Source organism: Amblyomma maculatum, chromosome 6, assembly GCF_055883805.1.
Source record: "Amblyomma maculatum isolate TAMU_Amacu chromosome 6, ASM5588380v1, whole genome shotgun sequence".
Taxonomy (NCBI): domain Eukaryota; kingdom Metazoa; phylum Arthropoda; class Arachnida; order Ixodida; family Ixodidae; genus Amblyomma; species Amblyomma maculatum.
Genome location: NC_139349.1, coordinates 55,957,660 through 55,969,401, shown reverse-complemented (window position 1 = coordinate 55,969,401; position 11,742 = coordinate 55,957,660). Strand labels below are relative to the sequence as shown.

General features: G+C 46.1%; 1 long non-coding RNA gene across 1 annotated transcript; it reads right to left on the bottom strand.

Moving 5' to 3' along the window:
* Window positions 1–8,340: 8,340 nt before the first annotated feature.
* Window positions 8,341–10,419, bottom strand: LOC146185798 (uncharacterized). Its single transcript, XR_014708037.1, has 5 exons — window positions 10,197–10,419; window positions 9,091–9,206; window positions 8,947–8,997; window positions 8,750–8,800; window positions 8,341–8,692 (listed from the first exon to the last, which is right to left on the bottom strand). It is a non-coding gene; the product is annotated as an uncharacterized LOC146185798 (long non-coding RNA).
* Window positions 10,420–11,742: the final 1,323 nt, after the last annotated feature.

The window sequence follows — 11,742 nt, the reverse complement described above, 5'->3', positions numbered from 1 at the left end:
ATCCCCGGTCAAGCAAGAGTCTCCATAGCCTTAATGTTCAGCCTTACTTTGCTATAATTTTAAACAGTTTCCTTTTTTACGCACTATTGAATACTGGAACTTAATCCCTGGAACAACTAAGTCACTGCCATTAAACGATTTTCTGTTAAAATTAATTCCGCCTGATTTTATGTACTTTGTTGTTGCAGTGTACTGCTGCATCCATGTTTTGGTACTTATACAACAGTGTTGCTGTTATTCTGAGTTACATTTTTGTCCTGTGTCTAATTTATTGTGAATTTAAATTTTGTTTGTTTTGCATGATGTTGATAAGCGTTTTAACCCACTCCTGCCAGAGACCCACAAATGGGCTGCAGTGTGCATAAATAAACAAATAAATAGATAGAGCTGCAATTCAGCAAGCTTGATTTTGAGCACTCTGCTCACCCAGTAAAAGCTGCAGCTTTGAAAAAATTGTGCACAATATGATACAAAAGAGAACCATTCGGCCAGAAGCATTCCAATATATGTATTGAAATATATCACCATTCGATTCCTAGCGATGTGAAATCGATTGCCTGTCAAGGTGAACCTGCGAAGCGCTTTGCAAAAGCCGGCGCTCTCTCTTATTGTCAACTCTAACTTGTTGTTATGCGATAAGGCCAACATAAAGGTTATATACCGGAAGAATCATAATAATTGGTTCACAGGAAGGGAAAGGCACAAAATCTGTCACACTTGTTTCTTGTACACCTGAACCGCGCGCTGTAAGGGAAGGAGGATGGTGGGACTTAGTGAAAAGGTTTGGTTTGGTGTTGTTGCAAAACTTCGTAGGCTGAAACCAGCCGAAACAGTTGGACTGCTACTTGAAGCTTGTCCCGGAGCGATTTCCATCGCCTGTCCATGCTGTCTGCGCGAATGCAGCACGAGGATTTTTAAGCACATGTCACGTAATCCGTGCCGTAAACAATGCGCTTACCTACACTTTATCGCGGTGCTCCCGGCAGCACCTCAGACGCCACTTTCCCCACATAGTTTCTTTAAATTATTTATTTTATGGGGTTTGTGGCTGGCGAGCAAGAGCGAGTGGCGCCGCTACACTGTGACGATGAACCTTTCCTTGTCGATCGACAAACTGTACGCACAATATATGTACCGCAGCACAAATGCCCCCCCCCCCCCCAAAAAAAAAAAAAAGCAAACAGAGAGAGATCGCGAGACTGCGCGAAAGGCATCGTCTGATTAGTGCACTCCAGCCTTTAGCGCGAGCGTCGCGGGAAGGTGGTGAAGGGTGGCTGTTTCTGGACATGCGGGGCATGGAGCTGGTAGGTCAACGCCGCTTGCGGCAGGGGCTAGCCTGCCACCAAATTTTTATCTGTTGTAGGCTGTCATTGCACCCGCCACCGCTTAGGCGGTTGACGACGGCCATTGCGGCACGCGTCTTTTTCTCCCTCTTCTTCTCTACTTTCTCTCTTCTGTCCGCACGAGGCAGCGGAGGTGGCTCAGTTACAGAGCCCGTGCAAATGCAGGCCCGTGCATTTTAACGCGGTAGCGTTAAGGAGTCCGTGTCGCAGAAAAGCCGGTGTCGTCGGCGGCGTTGGCCGTGAGCGATAAATCCCGGCATGCACTTCATAAATAAAAGCAACTTCCAAGATGGGCTGGGTGGGAATCGAACTAGGGTCTCCGGAGTGTGAGACGGAGACGCTACCACTCAGCCACGAGTTCGATGCAAAAGCGCTTCTAGTGAATGCGGTGTTACCTTAGAAACGTGCCGTAGAACGTTATACTGCGGTGTATATCGGTAATTATGAGCATGTTACTTACAGAAGTCGCAGTTACACGAGTAGCGAAGTACGTTTCCGCTACATTTCTTCTGCGCTCTGCGCACATGCAGAGCCATCTTGCGGCAAACACAGAACCCCTCCTCGCAATGTGCGGCGCTGCCCCGACACGTGGCGCGCCACTCGTCCCTGACGTTTCGCCGTGCACCCTCACGGGTTGTAGAATCAAGCGTCTTTCCTTTCTTTAGATCACTATCTTCGCTCACCCGCTTCTCCCCTTCGGGCCGCGCGGGTACTGGTGCGAGGATGCCCCAATACCCTTGCGTTTAATAAGTTTTCTCGACGAGGTGCAATAACGCTATCGCGTTCCACTCTTGAAGGCGAAGCTTAAGCATCCTCCAAATTTTTCTTTTCCTTCTTCCTACAGCCACAACAACAGCGAGCGCCGCGGAAATTATCTGACATGAACAGATCTGTTCCGCGCGCGCCTCGCCGATCTGCGCATTCCGAGGGGTGACGTCTAAGCCGCGGCAGACACACTGGCACCGGCGCGTGCCGAGCTGTGTGCCTCCGTTGCGTAGTAACCTAATGGTACGTATATCCTGGCATAGCCAATGTGTCGACTACGCCGCGAAATGCATGAGAGTGGGGGGTTGCTTTCGCGATGACGAAGGGCACAACAGTTGCTGGTGGCGCCCTCTGCGCTGCCACCAGCAACTGGTGTGTCAGCCGTCCGGACGCCCACGTATGAGCGCTGGGCGGCAGGTGGCAAGGAACGCCACGCGACAGGAGCGATGGTGGTGAAGCGTGGCAGTTCCTGGCCCTACTGGGCTAGGACGGTAGGTCAACGCCGTTTGCGGCGGGGGCTAGCCAGCCACCTAATTTTTATCTTTTGTAGGCTGTCATTCTACCCGCCACTACTTAGGTGGTGGATGAAAGCTGTTGTTGCGGCGCGCGTCTTTCTCTCCCTCTTCTTTTTCTTCTCTATTTTCTTTTGTCCGCACGAGGCAGCGGAGGTGGCTCCGCTACAGAGCCAGTAGCAGGCCCATGCATTTTCTTTTCCTTCTTCCAACAACAACAGGAGCGATGGTGTACCGTCCAAACTCACACTTCCCTAAGAAGGTGTGATAGATACTGCGCCTTTCCTTTCGTGTGAACCAATTATATATTAAGGCGAATGTCTTTAATGGCTCATGTTGTTGTGGACAAAGTGTGTCCCGCTTTTGCGACCTTCTGATCGGCCGAGGCGAAATGAGTCCCTGCTATCTGCAATGCCACACTTGAACGCGCGCCGCGCGGCGAACGTGGCACCCCTGTTGCAGGTCGCGCCCTCTCGCGGAAGTCTGTTCCAGTCATCGCAAAAGCGGCCCGCTCTCCGGCGCCGGTCGTCACACTGCCCAATATTCTAGGGCACTATAGCTGAGCTAAGCCACTGCCATTTTTTTTTCACTACCACCTTCCTTCTTTTTATTTATCACCAGCCTGGCTATACCCACTGCAGGGCGATGGCCTCTCCCATATTTCTCCAATTAACCCGGTTCTGTGCCAGCTGCATCCACTTGACTCCTGCGAACTTCTTAACCTCATCCGTCCACCTTTCTGCCGCCCCCTGCTACGCTTTCCTTCCCTTGGAATCCAGTTTGTTACCCTAAGCGACCATCGATTATCCTCTCTTCGTACATGTCCTGCCCATATGCCCATTTCTTTTTAATTTCCACTAGAATGTCAGTAACTTCAGTTATTTCTCTGACCTAATCTGCATGCTTCCTATCTCAATGTTACACCAACCATTTTTCGTTCCACAGCCCTCTGCGTTGTCCTCAACTTAAGCAGAACCCTCTTGGTTAGCCTCCACGTTTCAGCCCCATAGGTGAGTACAGGTAAGATGATATTGCTGTATACTTTCCTCTTGAGCGATACCGGTAAGCTGCTAGCCATAATCTGCGAGTGCTTGCCAAATGCGCTCCATCTCAATCTTATTTCCTTTTCATGGTCCGCATCTGCGGTTACCTGTACTAAGGAGACATATTCGCCTACTACTTCGTGCTTCGCTACCTAACGTAAACTGCTGTTCCTTCCCGAGACTGTTGAACATTACCTTAGTGTTCTGCATATTACTTTTCCTTACGGCTCGGTTAAGGTTTCCGCGGATAATCGTGAAAAACACTGCTAGGTCGGAGCTGGCTGATCCTGGTCCTACGGGCTGGCACTGGTAGGTCACTGCCGCTTGCAGCGGGGGTTAGCCTGCCACAGCATTTTTATCTGTTGTAGGCCGTCATTGCACCCACTACCGTTTCGATGATGGACGACGGCTGTTCCGACGCGCGTCTTTCTCTTTTCTATTTTCTCTTCTGTCCGCACAATAGCGGTGGTGGCTCAGCTACAGAGCCAGTAGCAGGCCCGTGGATTTTCTTTTCCTTCTTCCTTTAGTCGCAATTCCTGTAAACCAATTTCAAACGCCGCTGATGCCTGCTGTACTGCGTCGGACGAGGAAGAAGCGGGCAGTGACGCGGGCAGGAGCGCTCGCGCTAGGTCCGCCGCGATTCATTAAAATCATCTTACGGTCACCGGACCTCATCCCTCTGTTCTCTGTGTTCATCGGCTTGCCGCCCCGTAACATTTTGGTGGAGGTGCGGTCACCACTCCCCATCCTGGTCAGGAGCTTCGGCGCCCTGCATCCTCTTGCGCCGTCGGCAGATTAGGAGGCATCGTATGGCTGGTCCGCCTGCCGTACTCGACGCGACCTCTCCGTTCCGCCATCCCGTCCCCCGCCCCGTCCACAAGACACGACGGAGACCGACCCGAAACGCCACTCACACGACCAAAAGACACAACGGGAGAGCCGAACGACCCAGACGCCGCCACACATGAACACATTACCCCTTGCCTATGTCATGCGGTGCGTGCCTGGGCCTCGGCCATTGGATCTTGGCGACTTGTGGCCCGAAAGCCGCCTGGACCAGGCATATAGCGAACTAGAATAATTAGTATTCTAGTTCACTATAGCCAGGCTTCATCTGAAAATCATCGTGGCGGCGAGCAGTCTCCTTCCTCTTCTATCACTAGTCATCCAGTCACGCCCATCTTCACGTCATGGATCTCATCGACATCGACAAACTTTCTCGTCTACGAACGGGACGATCGCTCGGTGGCCCCGGGTAATGTTACGGACGAGGAAGCGGGCAGGAGCGCTCGCGTTAGGCCCGCCGCGATTCAATCATCTAACGGTCATCGGAAATCATCTCCCAGTCCTCCAGGCCCTATATATCTTATAAGACCATCATCGCCAGGCGAATGGTTGAGGGTAAGTAGTTCCCAGCTGTTTGCTTTGTAAATATTTCATATAGTCTGCACCATCAACAGCACCGATGTAATGTAGTTTAGGAATGAACATTTTCCAGCCTGCGTGCTGAAAAAAAAAGTGAACGTTGGAAATACTCTGCACATGATGTGTAATAGATCAAAATCAAATTAAATGCTACATTTTTACGGAATACAAAAGGTACAGAACCACTGTACCGCATGAAGTGTTGCACATATCATGTGGCTGTACAAAAAGCGTTTTTAAGAATATCAGCTGCACTGTATTAAACAATAACATTTCTCTTTGTCCCACTTTTAGATTGCAAATGACTTTGAAAACATATGGCAGATGCCACATTGCATAGGTGCTCTAGACAGCAAGCATGTCAATATAGTGTGCCCAAACAAGTCTGGCAGCGTCGACAGGAATTATAAAAATGAGTTCAGCAAGTCGATGCTTGCAATCAGCGATGCCCACTATAAGTATGGAAGTGTAGTTGCTTTAATTACTAATGTTTATGCTGTTAGTAGATGGTGCACTTACATAAATTTATTTTTTCGCTTAATGTGAACTGATTTTTCGCAGCGGCTGGTCTCTTCTCAATCATCACTGCTTTAGTCATGTCACGTGATGTAACTATCCTGTGATATATCTGAGGAGTTATTTACGCTCTTTGTTCCCAGAAACAAGCCAGTAATTAATGCTATATTTGTAATAAATCATAAAGATGTCATATGCAACTTCTCACCTTAACACGCAAGGCTCGAATGACTGAACTTAAAATGTATATGAGCCTTCTAGCTCTTGTAGCTAAAGCTATGGATGCTTTGAACTGTACCACTGAATAGGGTTGTTTATATTGCATGTTTTCTTATGTGATGAATTTTCATGCATGTGATGCAGCTACAGTAAGTTTCATATACCCTGCATTTTTGCCCTTAGCTGACGCTTGTCAATAATATTTTCTACGCTCACGTATATAGGTTCTTGTTTGTGGAAGTGGGCCACAATGGCAGTGAGTCTGATGGAGGCAACTTTGGATGAAGAAAGTTCTTCAGGAGGGTTGCTGACCACCAGCAAGGCATTCCTGACAATTCGCCTCTGGCCGACGTTGGAAGCACCCCTTATTACTTTGTCGGAAATGAGGCCCTTCCTTTAAAGACATACCTAATGAGGCCATATGCAAGGAAGAGTAAGTAATGTAATTTATGGCCATTCCTAGCCTGTTGCAGTCTACCTGTTCACTATAACTCAGAGGATGATTGACAGAGCCGTTAAGACTTCCTATTTTTATCAGCTGTTCGTGTTTGTTTCGTCGACCAACTTGAGGTGCACAAGATGACGGATTACATTGAAGGTTGAAATTACAGTTTACGTTAACTGACCCAAATCACCACACATGTTGCCACTGATACTAAGGCAAGCTACCACTGATTTCCTGAGAACAAAAAATACTGTTGTACATTATTATGGCAAACTTCACATATATTAGAAATTAGTACATGTAATGTTGCCTTGAACTTTTTCTTTTTTGCAAATAAATTGAAGTTGCACTTGTTTTTCTGCAGATCTGCCTCCTCTCTTTGGACGTTGTAACGAAATGGAAGCAGAACAGCAAGACGGGGAACCAAGCCAGTTTGGCCAGCAGTAATCAAAAAGAATTTTCAACTATAGGTTGAGCAGTGCTCGAAGGGTAGTTGAAAATGCCTTTGGCATTCTTGCCCGAAGTTGGCGCATCTTGGGTCACCCATTTAAGGCGAAAGATGAAAACGTCAAGAGAATCATATCAGCATGTGTTGCACTGCACAATTTCTTAATGACGGAGACACCTGCCTCCCGAGCAGCCTACTGCCCACTAGGCTCTATGGATCATGAGGACTGGCAGGGGCGGCTTACAGAAGGGAGCTGGAGGCAGGAGACTTAAAAAAATGGAGTGCTAACCTCTTCCTTCCATACGTTGTCACTCAACTAGGTAATCATGTTGTTGAATAATGTGCACAAAAACTAGAATGCTGTTTTCTCTTCACAACTCACGCTGACGGGCTTATGATCAGCAGATAAACACGTCATGACCAGCTGCAGAAAGCATTTTCACTTTCATGTCATGCATGTTTTCTTTTCAGGCTTGCATATGCCACAAGAGACAAGCTGTGAAACTACTTCATTGGCAGCGGCAAAGTCTCTTGACAGGAGGACATGATAAGGGGTGCCAGATTGTAGCAATGGTAAATTTTATTTTGCCCTTGTGCTAATTTTCAACAACATACTTCATATTTCACAGCTCATGTTGCTGCTTACGTTCAAAATGTCGTCCTCACATGCTTTGTTTCCCTCTAAAAAAATAAGAGCGAAATGTGTAGACAAGATATGTACATTTGGCAGTGACCTGGCTATTTGTAGAGGGGGTTGACATTAAACCTGTTATGTCACCTGGCTATTTGTAGAGGGGGTTGACATTAAACCTGTTATGTCGTACATGCGGATTATATATAAGTGAATATTTTTTTAGTTGCAAAAAAATACAAGGCCTTCTCAGTATTGCACAAATTGCATTTACCCGCCCAACATTGGCTCAGTGATTATGGCATTTGGATGTTGAACTGAAAAATGCGAGACGCTTTTTCATGGTAAAGGCCCATATACTGTGAGGCTAACGAGCAGATTTAACTTAATTTGTGGACAGTAAATAAGCCATGTAAAGGTAACGATAGATACAAAGTTAAGAAAGCAGAGTCTATCAGGAAAGAAATGTGAGTTTATGCACACACAGCGAAACGAAAAACATGGCATGGGCAGAACATGTAATGCAAAGGCAAGGTAACCAATGGTCCTTAAATATAGTCATCTGGATTCCAACAAAAGATAAGCGTAATAACAGATGATGGCAGAAAGGGAACTAGATTAGACAAGGAAGCTTGTAGGGATAAAGTGGCCACAAGTGCCACAGCAATGACGGAATCGGAGCAGTATGGAGAGGCTTTTGCCCACATTAGGCGTATAGTCAGGCTACTCCTGAAGCATTTTTCATTTCCACAGGTCTTGCAACTGCAAGATCTATGAAGTAGCTTTACAGTAGAGCAGAAGTTTGGTTAGTTTTGGTTAGTGGATTTGGCTCACTGAAAGAAAAAGCTCACCTGGTTTAAAAGCTAGGTCCGGCCTGCTTCATAAAATTTTAATAGCCGTGCTGCTGCTTGGGCCTTAGATAAATGTTTTAAATTTAACTTTTTATATGTTGCATGCATCAAAGATGAATGCTGCTTTTGATGATATGTTAAATAATTGCTGATCAGTTCTCAACATGTAGCAAGGCATTATTTGTGTTTCAGCATTATTATTAGAATGATAAACATAAAAAACAAACACTGTCAAAGAATATTAATTTATTGGGCTGTCATCAGTCACAACTTCCTGAACCTTTCGATATACTAAACTTTGTATATCGTATATTACATCACGCTGTACTTTAGGGGGCAGCAGTAGCAGCTGATCTGCTAGTGCCATACATGTGTAGTGGACACCATCACGTGGCTGCTGGTGCTGTTGGTTTTGCTGTCTCTCACTGCGAACACCTTCTAGGTGGTTGAGACAGGCAGCAGCAACAGCAGCATTTCGAAGGGCTTCTGATGAGCTGAAAGCATAAGCATTTCTTTAGTACCTGTGTATTGTATACGGACTCCTGTTTTACCTTTGTTGTCGCTTTGCAGCTCGTCGTGCTTTATTCGGCACTGGTGTCATCCTTTGAACAAATGAAATACCTTTCAGCATCGAAATACATTCACCTAACAAGTACAACAGCAAGTAGTTCAATCTATGAGACCGTGAGTTGTACTATAAATAAAAAATTTCATATTGGAATGGGGGGGGGGGGGGGGGCTCAAGTACCTTTCCAAATCAAAGTCATAGTCATCTTCACCCTCTCTTCTTTCCAGTTGGCTATAAAAGTGGGTGTGCAAGTAGCATAGTTGTAGTATTTGCACTGCACTTTGGTGACTGGAAAGAAATGTCTTCTATTATCAAGACGTTTACCTTTCAGATGCTGCACCTGAGGTGTACTTGAGCTGCTCGAATCCACTGGAGGTGTAGAGGTTCCAGGCACTGCGAAAAGGTCTTCCACTGCCACTTCATCGTGGACCAGGGACGTCCTGTTTCCAGTGAATGATTGACTCATGTGCATAAAGCACTACATTTGTAATATGCCTGACTCAGTTCATGCATTAATAATATCATGCATTATTTGTAGGTATACAGGTCACTTCCAGTCACAACCAAAGAGAGCACATAGAAACCTACACACATGAGAATAAAGTGCATTGTTCAACTTTTCTTGTGAAAGGGTGAAATCGAGACTTGACATAAGCCTGCAAAAACATATTTACACATGACACAAGAATTGTACTGTCACTGACATTTGCGTAATCATATTGTATCTGCATGTAGATAATGCGAGGAGGGTGTTTGAGACCTCACGATAAAAAAATACATAACATAAATTAGGCCTGTTCAAGACAACTCTCAGCATAAGACATTAAAAACGGCCATGGGGAGTGGCACACATAGACTAAATCAATGCTCCCATATTTTATTTCGACACTTCGGAAATGCGTGCGACATAATTATATACGGCACACATCCACACAATATTCTATGCAGCAGTGGCTGCTATAAACCATCTTATCGCGCTGCTACCTCGTGTTGCCCGACACCGTGCTCACCTGTCCCCTTTTTGTTTCTCTAATTCTTTTAACTCTGCTTGAATGTCTTTGTTATGTTCTTGTAGCCACCATCTTCTACGCAAGCGTGCCCCATGCCCGTAATTAAGGCTGTCGCAAAGTTGGGTTCTAGCAGCTCTCAGCTCTCAAGTGTAGTGGCGAAGCTTGCCAGAGCTTTACTGTTCAGCAAAAGAAAATAAAACGCGTTATATTTTTCGATTATAACGGCAAATGCGTTGAACCAATAAGCCGAGGTGCAAAAAAAAAAAAAAAAATCTGCCGTTACATTTTTGTAAACACAGTGCTCAATGTTGTAGTGATAGACTGAATGCTCGTTTCTTCTAAATTTCTGGAATGCATATAGCATATAATAAGCACGGATACAAACACTCCCGTGTAGAAGATGACAAGTGCTTGACTCACATTGGTTCCTTCGATACAGGTTCCATAACTACAAGCATTTGCTCGAAGTGTTTCCACTTGATTGTGAGAACATCTGCTGCACCAGCTCCACTTTTCATTCCAGTTCGTATCTGATTACAAATTTTCATGAACGTGTCCTTCCAAGTTCTTAAATTCTTTTTAACAGAGGGAACCTGTGAGAGATAAAAGCAGCATCAGTGTAGAGCGAAAGAAAATTGCGTCAACTTCTGCTCATTTTCATTACGCACTCTCCTTCGACCCTTTCATCGCAGCAGCTGTGTTTGTTTTAATGGTCATGTCCTACGCACCGCGACAGCGCCTAATCTCTTCAGTATTCTTTTTTTTACTGATCTCAACACTCGCTGTCACCAAAAGGTATAACTGCCAAGTAGCTGCTGGGAGTCTCCTTTCCCCGCACAGTATGCATAAATAAAATGCATTACGCTCACCCTTGTTCCACAAAAAATTTATTTAGCGACACTGTAGCTGCTTCCGCGGTGCCACAACACATCGTGCATGCACGCACGAGCTGTGCTACAGAGCCAGTAGCAGGCCCGTGCATTTTCTTTTCATTCTTCCGACAGCCACAACAACAACAACAGCTGTGCATGCACAGTATAGGTTCTAACAGACACACGAGCAAAATGATCAGTTAATTTCAGGCGGAATATGCTTAAAGAATACTGCACTGACATTGGGATAACGCTGTTTTCTCAGGCACCGGCGCAATGCAAGCATAAAAAGCAGGTGTACGTACCGCTGACTCCCATTTCTCGGCCGATCTTTTCCCAGAGTTCATCTTTCCGGGCCACGTCCTTGAAGTTTAAATGTCTCTTGTCAAACAAAATTGGATGTTCTTTTTATCGCGTCAATCAACATCTCAACAGAGAAAGCCATTCGGTGTGGTTCTGCTGCCATGTTCGCCGCCATGATGACAGGACGTGACGTCAACAACGCAACATCCTACCACGGTGGAAGCGTCAAAAATCGGTCGAGGACCGATCGCCCTCGCCGCACTGCTTTGCGCTTCGGTCGAAGTCAAAAGCGGCCAAATCCACTTCGCTCACCGGATATTTGACATAGTGTGAACGCGGTTTTAGACAGTGCCTGCAGCGTGAGGGGTCTGCGTGGCTACCTCCAAAATAATAGGGCGTATGTGTGGCGCCCCTTGCATCCGGGATGCCAGACTATCCTCTAAAGTAGAGATATGCGCACTTCCCAAAGATGACACTATTTTTAGCACTTATAATATACTGTCTGCATTATTAATACTTACAAATATGAATACTAAAAAAAGAGAACTTACGCGTGTGGGCGCAAAACTAGCGCCACCACACAGTCCCTCAGTGACACAGGCGGACAATCTTAATACTGTGGTGGGACCGGGCGCGACGCTGCAGGCACTATACTCAGGAGGCACTGCCGGTGTCGGTCTGAGACGTCACCAAGCATTGCAACATGGTGATCGCTCTGTCGGTGGAAGGAGCTTTGTGGTCTCAACTTTAGTCCCTTGTTTTGAAATAAGGAATGTGCATAGAAAGCATAA